Genomic DNA, 14589 nt, shown 5'->3' on the forward strand with positions numbered 1-14589 from the left:
AAAAAAAAAAAAAAAGAGTCAGAATGCAAATACCTTGTTACTCCTATTACAACGGCCACCCTTACAGAAAGAACCTGACACATGGAAGATGTTTGTAGACAATAAAATGACTACAAGTTTGACGATTGCACCCTTTATCTTCCTTGGAAATCATTCAAAATCAATGAGGAAAACAAAATCACTAATCCATTTTGTGTGTGTGAAAACAGGAAAAAGCTAACACCCTAAATGTCAACATTGGTATAGAAGCTATCAAAAACAGTGAAGACTGAGCAGAAATGTGAGTGGGAAGGAGTCGAGAGAAAAAGCCAAGATGGAAGAGAAAGAACAAGAAAAACAAGTTTCTCAAAGGGAAGGAAGTGAAAGGAGAGAAGCCCACCAGGAAGTAAAGAACCTTCCTGGGATGAGAGAAACAAGATGAGCGTGTGACAGGAGGGTCACGCTCACACAAGTCACAGCAGCTGGGACCCACTGTGTCAGGGATAGACTGGGAGGAAAGGCTTTTCACTGTGGAAAATACATACATGTGTGTATATATATGTATATATATCACAGATCCTATATCCACTGATGGGGAAGTAAATTCCAAACAAACTCACATGCACACAATCATCAACAATTATTTCAACTAACCTGGAACAGAGTTCTGGCCCCCCTCAGGACACGTTTTAGGGAAACATATAAAAAAGTTCACATAGTTCAAAAATTGATAATCGAAAGGAACCAGGGGTGTCTGGGTGGCTCAGTCAAGTAAGTGTCTGACTCTTGATCTCAGCTCAGATGTCTATCTCAGGGTCATGAGTTCAAGCCCTGTGTTGGGCTCCATGCTGGGTATGGACCCTACTTAAAAAAGTCGTGGGGTTGGGGTGGGGACCAGTACAGGATCTATTCAAACCCACCACAAGAAAAGAAGATCAAATTAAGAATAGGGAAAGAAGACACCAGATAAAGAAAGGACAAAAGGCAGAAAAACATAGTCACAGAGCAGTTGAAAGTTTGACCATATCTTACAAAATAGATTTTTGAATTAACAAAATATTGCCATTTAGAAAGAAGTGGAGTCAAGATTCAAGAGCTAAGATAAAGAAGACGAAAAGCTGAGGGAAAGCAAAGAGAAAGGAAGCAACAGGAGATAAAGCATGAACTGATGAAGCTCAAGAAAAAAAAAAAAGAAGAAAAAATTAAACCATCACAGAAATGAAGACAAAAGTGGGAGAGACACAATGAAGTATATCAATAATTAAAATGAAGTAGGAGATAAAGAGTGCGGAAAAAATAAAAGCAAGCAAAATAAAACATAAATGCAACAAAATTGTGAAAAAAATTGGAGAGATTCATTTCCACCTAGAACATAAAGATTGAAGAAGACCGTCATTCTTACGGCAGAAGAGATGAAGAAAAAAGCAGATAAATGGGGGAAAATACGTTTTTCTTTAAAGTCACCGAAGAGGCTCCGTAGCTTAGGGGTTAGAGCAGTGGTCTCATAAAGTCACTGAAGATCTGTGGGATCAAAGAACTCTAGAAAAATTATAAGGGGCACCTAGAGGGTTCAGTTGGTGAAGCATCTGCGTTCAGCTCAGGTCATAATCCTGGGGTCTTGGAATTGAGTTCCACAGCGGGCTCCCTGCTCAGCGGGAGTCAGCTTCTCTCTCTGCTCCTCCCTCCTACTCTGCTCACTCACTCTCTCAAATAAATAAATAAAATCTTAAGAAATTTTAAATTATAAAAAGGAACCAGCCCTTCTGTACATGAGCAGAGATGCAAGTCCCTGTTACCTCTGTGGGCCTGGAAGCACAGAGAAGTGGAAAAGGAGCCCCACGGAAGGCAGCGGACCTGCAGGGAGACAAGCAGAAACCAGCTTAACTCACAAGAGCCATGCGCTGTCTGGTGCAGTGGCGGCAGAAATCCAGGGCTGGCGTTTCCCATAAGCCAATTCTCTTCTACAAGACCTTGCCCAGTAAACAGTGGTATGGGGACGTGTCTGGGTCATACAGACTTGCACTGGTCAGATCCAAAAGAAATATGAAAGAACAATGGTGGAGAATTTCCTGAACAGGATAAAGATGTTAACCTCGCAGTCAAGTTTAGCAAATCTCAAGCAGGATAAATGAAGGATTACAGTCCTAGGTATATCAGCATGACAATTAAAGGTAAAAGGAAAATCTTATAGGCAACCAAGAAAAAAAGAAAAAGATGTCGAAGTCAGAGTTAAGAAAAAACAAAAAAAGAATTATAGCTGACTTCTCATCAAAATAATGGAAACCATGAAAGAAGGAAAGGTATCTTTAAAATGTTGATATGAAGGGCCCCTGGGTGTCTCAGTCAATTAAGCATCCGACTCTTGACTTTGGCTCAGGTCATGATCTTGGGGTCATGAGATTGTGCCCTGTGCCGGCCAAAAATTAAGGTGGTTTTGTTTTTCATACCTTATAACATAAATTTCAAATGGATGAAGTATTATAATGAAACCACACAGCACTGGGATAATCTAGAGAGAAAACGTTTGTTAATCTGAACATGGGGAAGAATTTTGTAATATGACTTTAATACCAAGAGAATAAAGTTTTGAGGTTTGACTCACAAAATTCAAATGTTTATACTTGGCTGAGACATAAAGCCAAAAGACATCCAAGAAATTAGGGGGAACTTGCTTTTGTAAATCATATCACAGACAAAGGGGTAGTAATGGTTTAAAAAAAAAAAAAAAAAGATGCTACAAATCAGTATGACTAAAAATCTAACTGAGAAAGAGTCAGAGGCCATAAAAGGCCATTAAAGACCATGCACAGAGAAACCCATGACAAGGTGCTCTACTTTATAGATAATATGAATGCAAATTAAAATTTGACAGAAAGATCATTTTTCACCAAAGGTGGTCACTGTCTCTTCATCTAAAAGATCCACGCTCTTTTTGGCAAGGCTTTGGGAACAACCTGTCTCATGACTGCTTATGAAAGTTGGAAGCCGACACATTCTTTCAGATGGCAAATTAGTATGCAAAGAAGATACAAATAAATGTATCTCGGATCCAGCAATGCCATTTCTACAAAATGTAGCCTATAGAACCAATCAAGCAAGTACCAATTTAGCCAATGAAACATCATTTGTCAAAGCAAATGAATAGAAACCACCCAAACACCTGTCAGTAAGAGAGCCGAGCATTCATCAGCGTCGATCACTGTAAAAGAATACTACAGCCATAAAAATGAGGACGCACTTTATGCCTTGATACAGAAAGTCCTTAACTTGACAACATACGCTGGGAAGCAAAAAAACCTAATAAAGTGCAAAACGGTGTGGATTACAGAACATTAATAAAAAGGGAGAAACAAAAAATATTTTTCCTCGATTATGCATAAATATCTGGAAGGATATCACTGAAAATCTTCCAGAGGGGTGGAGAGCAGGGACAGCACAGATCAAAGATTGGATTGCTTTGGTGAATTCCCTGCAATAAAAATGTTGGCCAGTACAGGTCCTCATCTGCGGCTCTACGGGAGAAGGCTCCACTTCCAAGCTTAGATGGTAATTTGCAGTGTTCTGTTCTTGCAGGCTGCCAGACTGAAGGTCTCTGTGTCTTGCTGGCCAGAGATCACCCCCAGCTGCTTGCCAAGTGGCTCTTTCCACTGGGAAGTACACAAGATGGCAGCTTGCTCTTCAAGGCCAACAAGGAGGAAAGCATCTCCTTCCAGATTGGAGTTCTATTTATCCAATACCCAATATGCAATAACCCTATCTACATAATCCCGTACAGCCTGACCCCTTTGCGGTATTCTTTTAGCTGGAAGCAAGTCACAGGTTCCTTCCCTACCCAAGAGGAAGGGACTACACAAAGGGGAAAATGGTAGGAGGCAGAGGTCCTGGAGGCCTCTTTGGAATCTACTCACCACATTCAGCAGCACAAGAGAAAAACAAATTAATATTTTCTAACCCTAAATCTTACCATTGATCTTCAAGTAGCTGTTGGACTTCCCTCTTTAAAAATTCATCTCCCGCTAGCTTGCTCTCTGCAGCTAAATTGTAAGTACTCTCTAGGTCGCAGATGATTTGATGGCCTGTTGGCTGGTTGGCTGAACTCTGGGTTGGTAATCCACACCTCACATCCATTCCACCCCCTACTAGTTCCATTAAGTGTCTGAAAACTCTCGGTTGAATGCATTTCTTTATGATCAGCATAGATCATATGGTGTTAGATTGGAGAGCAGTGTTAGATATTAACGAAGTGCCTTGAGAAGAAGTTGCTGGAAGGCAGATATAGGAGAAAACAGTGGGTCCTGTACTTAAAATCAAGGCAGCTACATTTAGAGGGGACAATGGTACTTCTACCATATGGCTAATGCCAACATCACATTAATCCTATTTCCAGGAGTAGAAAGTAAGAAAGCACCTGAATTGAATGTTTCAGTCAGCCAATGCAGAAACGTCCTTGAAGAACTATTTTTAATGTTAAATTGGTTCTTAAGACCTTTTAGAAATTCTGAATCCACCTCCATCAAGAAATTGTCTGAGAACATGATTCCTCCCTATGAGAAAACTACTCCAAATTTTCTTTTGTAGAAACACTACATCCCCAACATTTCCAGCAGTGTTGTTTGTTTTTAGATAGCAAAACTCGCAGTATGCTTTTCCATTCAATTGTGGGCAAAACAACAGCAGTAACATGAATAAATCCCATTTCTTTTTTTTTTTTTAAGATTTTATTTATCCACTTGTGAGAGAGAGAGAACGAGAGAGAGCACAAGCAGGGGGAAGGGCAGAGGGAGAAGCAGACTCCCCACTGAGCAAGGAGCCCAATGTGGGACTCCATCCCAGGACTGTGGAATCATGACCTGAGCCAAAGGCAGACACTTAACTGACTGAGTCACCCAGGTGTCCCGAATAAATCCATTTCTAAACCAGTCCCCGTACAGACTGGTCAGTTCTAGCGAGAGGTCTTATCCAGCAAAAGAAATTGCTGGCTCTCCGTTTTCCTACATGTTCTTTGTTAATTCTTGTTTTATTAAGACCTTTACGTGAAGATTTCTTTAACCACAAAACAACTACATCTAAAAAAAATTACTGAACTCAAACAGTGTCCTTGAGGCTCTTCAAACGGTAAATAAAACATCCGAGCATATCAGAAACAATTGTTCAACTCATTGTGTTTGTTCATTGCCATTTCTCCTGCTCATTTTCTTCCCCTTCTTTATTTCCCAATCTTTGAAAGGTATTACTCCGTATTTTCTCTGCCACTATTTCTAAATGAGCATTTTAAACTGATTTTACCATGAGGTAAAGCTGAATATATATTGACATATGAAAATGTTCACCCTAGAGTAAGGGGAACAGAAATCAGAAAACTTACAGCAGGAGTCCAGTTTTTGTGTTTATATATGTATACATAATAAATTATAGTAAATACATATTTACTTTTCCTGATACTTAAATCTATTTTTAACCTATTAGCATATTAATATATTTATGATGGAAGAGAAAACAGATCAAAATGCGAGGAAGATCCCTATCAAATTTTCCACACAGCAATGCGGGGAAAGATGACAATTGGAAAAAATGGGCCATTCGGTTGATAGCCATGAATTTCTTTGCTTTTTGAAAATAAATGTCTGCTACTTTTACAAAGAAACAAGTTAACGCCGTCAAATGGCATCTATTTGCACAATATGCCATTTTCCCCAGAGCCGCCTAACCTGGCTCTGCCCCTGACGGAGGCGCGGCAGGATTTTGACAAGGATGGAGTTCGGTGGTGACTGCTTGCCCGTCTCTTGCCGCAAAATGACATTGCCTCATAGCCGCTACCCGTGGGGCGGACCTAAATGCGAGCACCTTCCTGCTGGGACCTGGGGGGCGCGCGGCACCCATCCCCGCAGAGCGCTCCGGCCCCGCCCTCGGCGCGACACCTGCCCGCAACTGTGAGGTTTAGGACCCCAGTCAGTGCTCCTCCCGGGAAAGCTCACAGCCGCTTAAAAAACTCAATTATAAAAGAAATCACCGCACACATGGGAGCCCAAAGAATAATTTCTAATACAATAATAACTGAAGTCATAAAACCTTGGAGAGTACTTGACACTTCTCGCTCTGCTTTCTTGCCCCTCCTCTCTCCTGATTCTCGCAGTAATTCCGTGAGCTAAGCGAGGCAAGTACAGGGCGCCCCTTCTTGTGGCCACTTTGCATTTCCCCCATGTGCTCACACGTCTCGCTAAAATCCTTACACTTCATTTTTTTGCTGATTAATTTGCTTCATCATCAGCTCACCTGCAACTTCCAAAAAAAGCTCTAGGCTTTTCTATCTAGGGAACAGAGCTGAAATAAGCATTTTCCTTCTCCGGGGAAGAAACCCAGTACGGGAGGAGGACGACGGTTGGAGTCAGAAAGACTTCTGATCTAGTCTTGGTTCTGCTACTGAGTAGCTCATGCAGCCTTGGCCAAATTACTTAACCCTCCAAGTCTCAATCTTCCCACCCATGAAACAGGGATCATAATTCCTACTGAACAGGGCTGTGGTAAGGATTATATGAGAACCCGGACAAAGCGGCTGGCTCTAAGAGACCTCATAAAACATTGGGAACTTGGCAAAATCCTTTCCCTGGCCCCATCTGCTGGAGACAGAGAGTAAAGTCATGGCTGTAACTAAGGAAAACAGTTCGTAGTCTGAAGCTGTTCTTGGACTCACATCAGGTACAGAAATTCATAATATTGAAAAGCAGGACTTGACTGGATCAATTTCTCTGTGTCATGGTAAAGGGAACAGAGGGATCCAACTCAGAGCCACGCAGCTCACCGGTAACAGACCTTCAGACCTGGAGTCCGCAGACCCCACACGGAAGATGTTTGCCTGCGTAGTCTAGGAGGACGTGAAGACAGGTTTCCACTTCTGGCTCTATTTCTGTTTTGAGTGAAGCCTCTCTCCTGCCTCGGAAGCCTTGGCTCCTCTCCACCTAGCCTATTCCAACAAAGAGAGGCATTTCTGTGTTTTCCAAACTCTGCTACGGGCCTGCAGTTACAAATGGCCGCCGCTGAAACTGAGGCGCGGACATCCACGCTCTAGCAAGTTCTCCAGCAAAGTGACACCAGCAATTCCTCAAGAGGAGCCTCTCTCCGGAGACTCCAGCTTCCCACCATACAGCTTGGACCCCTTTCTCCCCTGAGTCTATACTACCTCCAATTCCTTCACTTTATTTTCCAGAAAATGTCACATTTCCATCTGCTCCTCAGCCTTGGACCTGTGCCTGCACAGCCACACGTTCATTACCAAAGCCCATTAAAATCCAGGCCCATTTGTGGCCCATTCATTCTGAGATGGAGATGCACTGCCCGAGAATACAGTTTCAGTTGTTTCTTCCCCTCCATACCCAAAAGCCTCTGTAAATAAAAGGGCACAGTGCAGATATTCACACGCCCCCCAAAATAAACAGTGTCAGCTCTCCCCACAGTCTCTCCTTAAACTCCCAAACCTAAAATACAAGAGCTGTAATAGTTACATTTGCATTTTAAACTGCATTGCTTTTCACCTCACTACTCAACGAAACAATGCAGAGTGAGCCTGATGGCCTATGAACGTTAAAGACGAAAGAGAAGTCAAAAATAGTGTATCACCAAACTCAGGGAATTGAAAGGAGAAGCTGACGAGAGGCACGGCGAGCTGCTGAGTTTTGTGAACTGTGGGTCTGAAATCCCTGGCACGGACCGCACAGACGTTCCCAGCAGTGAGCCGGGCATGCCAGGGCAGGAGGAGGAGTGAAGACGGGAGCTTAGGTGACACACAACATACAAAAGATGACTAAGACAATAGGACAAGCTGTGCTCCTCAAAGAGAAAGCAAGGAAAGGAAAGAAGGAAAGAACAAAGCTTGAGCCCTAGGCAATGCCTGCAGTTGGCAGAAAGGGAAAAACAATGACCAGAAGAGCCCTAGGTATGGTAGAGATGGGAAGAGCATCAAAAGAGAATCAAAACAACGTGCTGTCACAAAAGGCACAAGCAACGGAGAACTCCAAGATCAGAGGTCCTGGGTAGTCAAAGATAATTGCTTCATAAGATCTGCAAAGGGCTGACTCTCTTACTTCTTGCGTTCTTCCGTGTGCTGGGAATAAAAATCAGATTGCAAGGTGGTAGAAGCGTCAGCAACATTGCCGAACATCGACTAAGCACTTCACCTCTGCCCTGGGTTCCCAGATGAAATACTGCATGCTCATCTAAATTTGAATTTAAGGTAAATAGGAATAATTTTTGGTGTATCTTCCATTTCATATGAATAATTTTTTAACATAGGCATGACCAATTTCAGATAAAAAATCTGAAATTCAAAATTAACTGGGCATCCTGTATTTTAATATCTTACAATCCTACCTACACACACTCTACGTGAAGCATTTTACATATATAACTCATTTCATCCTTCTAACATTCAATTCGTTTGGGAGGTGTGCCGTTTTTTGTTCCTCCCTCCTCTAAAAATATCAAAAACTGTACGGACAATAGGGAATTTTACATTTTGCATCAATTAATATAGCTACAAGTTTGTGCTGGGAATACAACAGGGAACAAAACGGGCACTATTTCTCCCTTATGGAGTATGGGCACTCAAATCTAGAATTAAATGCTGTGTCTAGAACTATACCGTACACATGATCAGCACTGGCAAGGGCACTAGGAACATTCAAATCCTCTCCTATTCCATGTAAGTAATTATTTAGAAGGTGAAGGTAGAACAGAGAATTTAGAGAATGGGTATTTCTAGATTACATTAAAAGTATAAAAAAGTAAATAGCAATGTTGAATATAACTTGATCCAGTATGTAATATATAATATATAACTTGATCCAATAATCTTATTTATTAAAAAGAGGTCCCTAAACTGGTACAACGTTATTGGTTTGAGAACTGCTGAACACATTAGAGCTTCTAGTTCAATGTCTTAATAAGCAACACTGTGAACAGAGATCTCAAAACTTACATTATGAGCCATTTAAGCAGTGGACTCTGATACACACTGTTCTACAACTTTTATCGAAGAGTTAATTCTTAATTATAGAGGTGCTTAGGAATATGGCAAAAGGAGCCTGGAATTAAGTATAAAACAACCCAAGATAGTTTTACTACATCAGCACTTCCTAACATTCTAATTTGGGTAAGTCATGCTTCCTCTTTGAGCCTAAATTTTCTTATCTGTAGCAATCCTTGCCTGTTACAAATGGTCATTGTACAAGCTTGCATACAATAAAACTTTCCCATAAACTGTATGGAGCACCTGGGTGGCTCAGTATGCAACTCTTGGTTTTGGCTCAGGTCATGACCTTAGGGTTGTGGGTCCTTGTTGAACATGAAGCTTGCTTAAGATTCTCTCTCTCCTTTTCTCTCTGCCCCTCCCCCACTGCTTACACCACACACTAAAAGAGAAAAAAAGTTTCCCATAAATTGTAAATACTATACAAATACAAGAAGGCCTCATTATTGTTGTTCTCAAGTATAATAGGAAGTATGGTTCATGTAATACAAACTGGATTAAGACATGATTTTGGAATTCACCTGAAGCAAACTAATTTTGCATTTAACAATGTGATATTGTAATTATCATATGGTTTCACTCATACGTGGAACATAAGGAATCACACAGAAGACCATAGGGGAAGGGATGGGAAACTGAAGGGGGGAATCACAGAGGGAGACAAACCATGAAAGACTTTGGACTCTGGGAAACAAACCAAGAGTTACAGAAGGGAGGGGAGGGGAGGATGGGGTAACTGGGTGATGAGTATTGAGGAGGTCACGTGTTGTGATGAGCATCAGGCGTCATACGCAACGAATGAACTGTTGAGCATACATCTGAAACCAATCATGTACTCTGTGTCGGCTAACCTAACAAAAAAATAAAAAAATAAACAGAGCAGACTCAAAACAATAAAAAGATTAAAAAACTAAAAGCTACCAGTACATTAAATTTTGTAAGTGAATAGGTAGATACTCATCTAATCAACAAAACTCTTGCTTATATTAAAAAAATGGAATATTTTAAAAGCATCATAGTATGGTACAAAGCATTTGTCTCATTTTATCCTCTAACTACCTGTATTAACAGTTTCCTCATCTGAAAAATGAGATTTATTATACTCTGCAGTCTTTCCAAGACCTGTTCATCTCTATCATATCTAAATCTGCAACTACGGTAGGACAGGATGGACCCAAACATTTCTAGATGCTGATGTAAGGTTAGCCTAGATTTAAATTTTTTTAGCAGAGGATTCACAAAGTGATAATTCACACATGGGTCATGAAATTAAAATTCTAAAATCTCAGCAGAAGGCAAAGGTTTGATTCCTTCTGTCTCAGATATCTCTCTCTAGTAGAATTCAGCCTGATAACTTGTTTATCTTGCAAATGTTTAGGAAACCAACTCAATGATAGATTTTCTCTCCCTCTCCCTCTGCCCCTCCCCATGCTCATGTTCTCTTATTTCTCTCTCTGTGTAAAATAAACAAATTTGGAGGGAAAAAAAAATAAAGGCTTAACATTGTATACTATGATTTCTCAACTTTATCTTTCTTCTTAAAAATAGATTAGGCTATTCAAGTTCCATTTCTTTTTCATAAAATGTTGGCATCATGTCATCTATGAGATAATACTAATAATGAAAGATCAGTTTGGAGAGATACAACATCTTACATATGTTGAAACTTCCAATCTATTTACATGGCATGTATCTTCAATTATTTGGATCTTTTATTTCTTTCACCAGTGTTTTGTAGTGTTCAGCATATAGGTCTTCCCTCTATCTTTTTAAAATGCCCATTATAAATGGCAGTATGCAAATTTTGGTTCCAAGGTTTTCATTGCTTTATTTAAAGAAATGTATGACTTTTTTATGTGTTCACCTTGTGTCCTACAATATTACTAAATTCACTTGTTCTAGGAATATTTTGTATATTATTTGAGAGAGTCTACATAAGTAATCATCTTGTCTGTGAATAGAGACAGCTTTATTTATTTATTTTCCAAACTGGATTGGGGTTGTTTGCTTATTTGCCTGTTTCTTTAATTTCCTTACTTTGCTGGCTAGGACTTCTAGTATGATGTTGAAGAATGGAGAGAGTGGACATCCCCCTAGGGGAAAGCATGAGTCCACTAACATTAAGTCCCATGTTAGTTGTGGGTTTTTCTTAGATGCTCATTATCAGGCTGAGAAAGTTCCCTTCTATTCCAAGTATACTGAAAAATATTATCGTGAAGTATTGTTGAATTTTGTCAAATTACATTCCTTCATTAATTGATATGATCATGCGGTTTTTCTTTAGATAGTTAATATGGTGGATTATACTCAGTGAATTATTTTCCTAATTCTCTATGGTGAAAGTATAGATGATGGATTTTGGACTCCTCTTTCTAACAAATACATTTAAAAACATGAATTTACATAGAGTACAATTTTAGCTGTATCCCAGGAATTCTGATTATGTTGTGTTTTCATTTTCATTCAGTATGAAATATTTCTAATTTTTCTTGTGATTTCTTTAGTGTCCCATGGGTTATTTAGCTGTGCACTCTTTAATTTACAAATATTTGGTGTTACACTGGTATTCTTCTATTATTGAAAGCGGAGTTTTATTGGGGTCAGAGAATATAATCTGTATGATTTCAATCTTTTTAAACTTAATGAGACTTGTTCAAAGAGCCAGAGTATGGTCTAGCTTGGTGAATATTCCTTGTGGATTTGAAAATATGCAGTGCAGTTGGCAAAGCATTCTGCGTAGCCGCCACTTGGGTTACGTTGGTTGATGGTGTTGCTCGCATCTTCTTCTATATTCCTCCTGGTTGTCTTTCTACATGTTCTATCAATTATTAAAAAAGATCATTGCAGTCTTTAAATAGAATCATGAATTTATCCAAATTCTTTTCACGTTACCAGTTTTTCTTCATATGTTGTGAAATCTGTAATTCAGTTCATACAATTTAGTGTTATTTATTTATTTTACAAGTTGAACCTTTTATCATTGTAAAATGGCTCTCTTCATCTGTGGTAATAATGCCTTATTCTAAAGGCTACATTGTTTGAAGTTAATATATCCACTGTGCCTGTTTTATAACTAGTATTTGCATAGTATATTTTCCAACCTTTTATTTTTAATTTATTTGTATCTTACATTTAAGCTGGGTTTTCTTCTCTTCTCCAACTTCACAATCTCTGCCTTTTAATTGTAATATATAGATATTTATACTTTAAAATATTTTTACATTTAATATTAGATCCATTTTTTTGTTATTGCTATAGTAAAGTTTACTTCTACATGTGTTGTGAAGCTAACAATGCACTGAATTATACTTATTTTAAATAAAATAAAATAAGGGAAACATATTTAGCAATAGATGACCATTTCTAATTTTTATCCTTCTTCTGTCCAGGTTCATGTTATAACTCATTTTTTTAAAAGACTTTATTTGATAGAGATCACAAGTAGGCAAAGAGGCAGGCAGAGAGAGAGAGAGAGAGGAGGAAGCAGGTTTCCTGCTGAGCAGAGAGCCTGATGCAGGGCTCGATCCCAGGAACCTAAGATCATGACCTGAGCCGAAGGTAAGGCTTTAACCCACTGAGCCACCCAGGTGCCCCTGTTATAACTCATTTTTGCATTAAAAAATTTCTTTAACAACTTTCAATGTAAATTTGCTGGAAATTCTCTCACCTCAGAAAAAAAATACTTTGCTGTTATTTTTAAAGGTATTTTTCACTTGGTTTATTGTCTTTTGATTTGTATAGTTTCTTATACAATGTCTGCTATAATTCTTTGTCCCTTTCTATGTAATATGTCTTTTTTTTCCTTTTGCTATTATTTAGATTTTCTCTTCATCAATTTTTTTGGAAATGTGTCCAGCTGTGGTTTTACCCTTGTTTAACCTGCTTGAAGCTTGTTGAGTTTCTTGGACCTTTGAGTTTACAGTTTTCATCAAATTTGCAAAGATTTCTTTATCTTCTCAAATATTTTTCATGTTCCTTTCTCTCTTATATCATTTTTGGAGTCCAATTACATATATTTAGATTTCTTATCTAAAGATCACTGATATTTTGTTAATCTCATATGGTCTCTTTTTTTGTGTATGCTTAATTTTGGGAAGTTTCTACTTCTGTCTTCAAGTTTACTGATGATCTATTCTGCGTCTAATCTACTGTTAAGTGCAGATGTTTTGTTCTGAAGTCTAAACTGCTGTTAATTTTTCATTTCATTTGATGTGTGTGTATCTTTACTATGCTTTCTCTATACATATTTTCTTTTAAATTCTTGAAAATGTTTATAATCACTATTTCAATATGCATGTTTGCTAATTCTGTCTGCATTATTTCTGAGTCTGTACATATTAACTGACCTTTTTTTTTTTTTTTTAAGATTTTATTTATTTATTTGACAGACAGAGATCACAAGTAGGCAGAGAGGGAGAGAGGAGGAAGCAGGCTCCCTGCCGAGCAGAGAGCCCAATGCGGGACTCGATCCCAGGACCCTGAGATCATGACCTGAGCTGAAGGCAGAGGCTTTAAACCACTGAGCCACCCAGGCGCCCCTGACCTTTCTCTTGATGAAAGTAATTTTTCCCTGCTTCTTGGTATGTCCAAGTCGTATTTTCATTAGATGCTAAACATCACAAATTTTATGTTATTAGTTCATGGACTGTGGTATTTTTATTTAAAGAGTTTTGGGGTTTTCTGATAAGCAATTAAAGTTATTTGCAGTTCCTTTACTTTAGGGATAGATTATCCCCACTACTGAAGCAAGGCTCCTCTGGGGCCGCTACTGAATGTCTGCGAATAGTCAGCAAAGACTCCTTCCTCCAGCCGATGGAAAAATCAAATGATTTCCATTCCTGCATGAGTTCTGGGTACCATTCAACTCACAATTTCCCAGTCACTGTATTTTCCAACTTCATGGAGTTTCATCTGATGTACTCATTTCTTCATATTCAGCAAAATTCACAGAAATGCATCTGCAGATTATGGAGCTCTTCTGTGTCATTTCCTCTGCTCCAGAATTCTGCTCTGCAACTTCCAGCTGCTTCAAACTCCCTAACCTCTGATCTCCATCTCAACCCAGAAGACCACGATGAGCTACTTGGAATGTCTCTTTCTGCTACCTGTTCGGGAAGGTGCCCGTAGGCAAAAGCCAGTGTGGTCATCAGGCTCAACTCATTTGTTTCCCTTCAGGGGTCACGATCCTATGATTTCTGTTGTTTAATGTCTGAAAATAGTTGCTTCATAGATTTTGTCAAGTTTTTTTGTTTGTTTAGGTTCCATTTATTTATTCATTTATTTGAGAGAGATAGAGAGTGCACAAGTGGGGCAGGGGGTGAAGAGGAAGGAGAGAGAGAGAATCTGAAACAGACTCCATGCTGAGTGTGAGATCGTGACCCGAACTGAAACCAAGAGTTGGACGATCAACTAACTGAGCCCCCCAGGTGCCCCTCTCAAGTTTTCTAATCATTTAAGACAGGAAATTAAATCCAGTCCCTTTACTCTTTCATGGGCAGAAATGGAATCTTTTTTTGTACTGGAATAATTCTTCCTTCTTTCCTTGTTTTTCATGACATGGTCACTTTAAAAGAGTACAGGACAGCTGT

Source organism: Enhydra lutris, unplaced genomic scaffold (genome assembly GCF_002288905.1).
Source record: "Enhydra lutris kenyoni isolate GAN:26980312 unplaced genomic scaffold, ASM228890v2 scaffoldscaffold34, whole genome shotgun sequence".
Classification (NCBI taxonomy): Eukaryota; Metazoa; Chordata; class Mammalia; order Carnivora; family Mustelidae; genus Enhydra; species Enhydra lutris.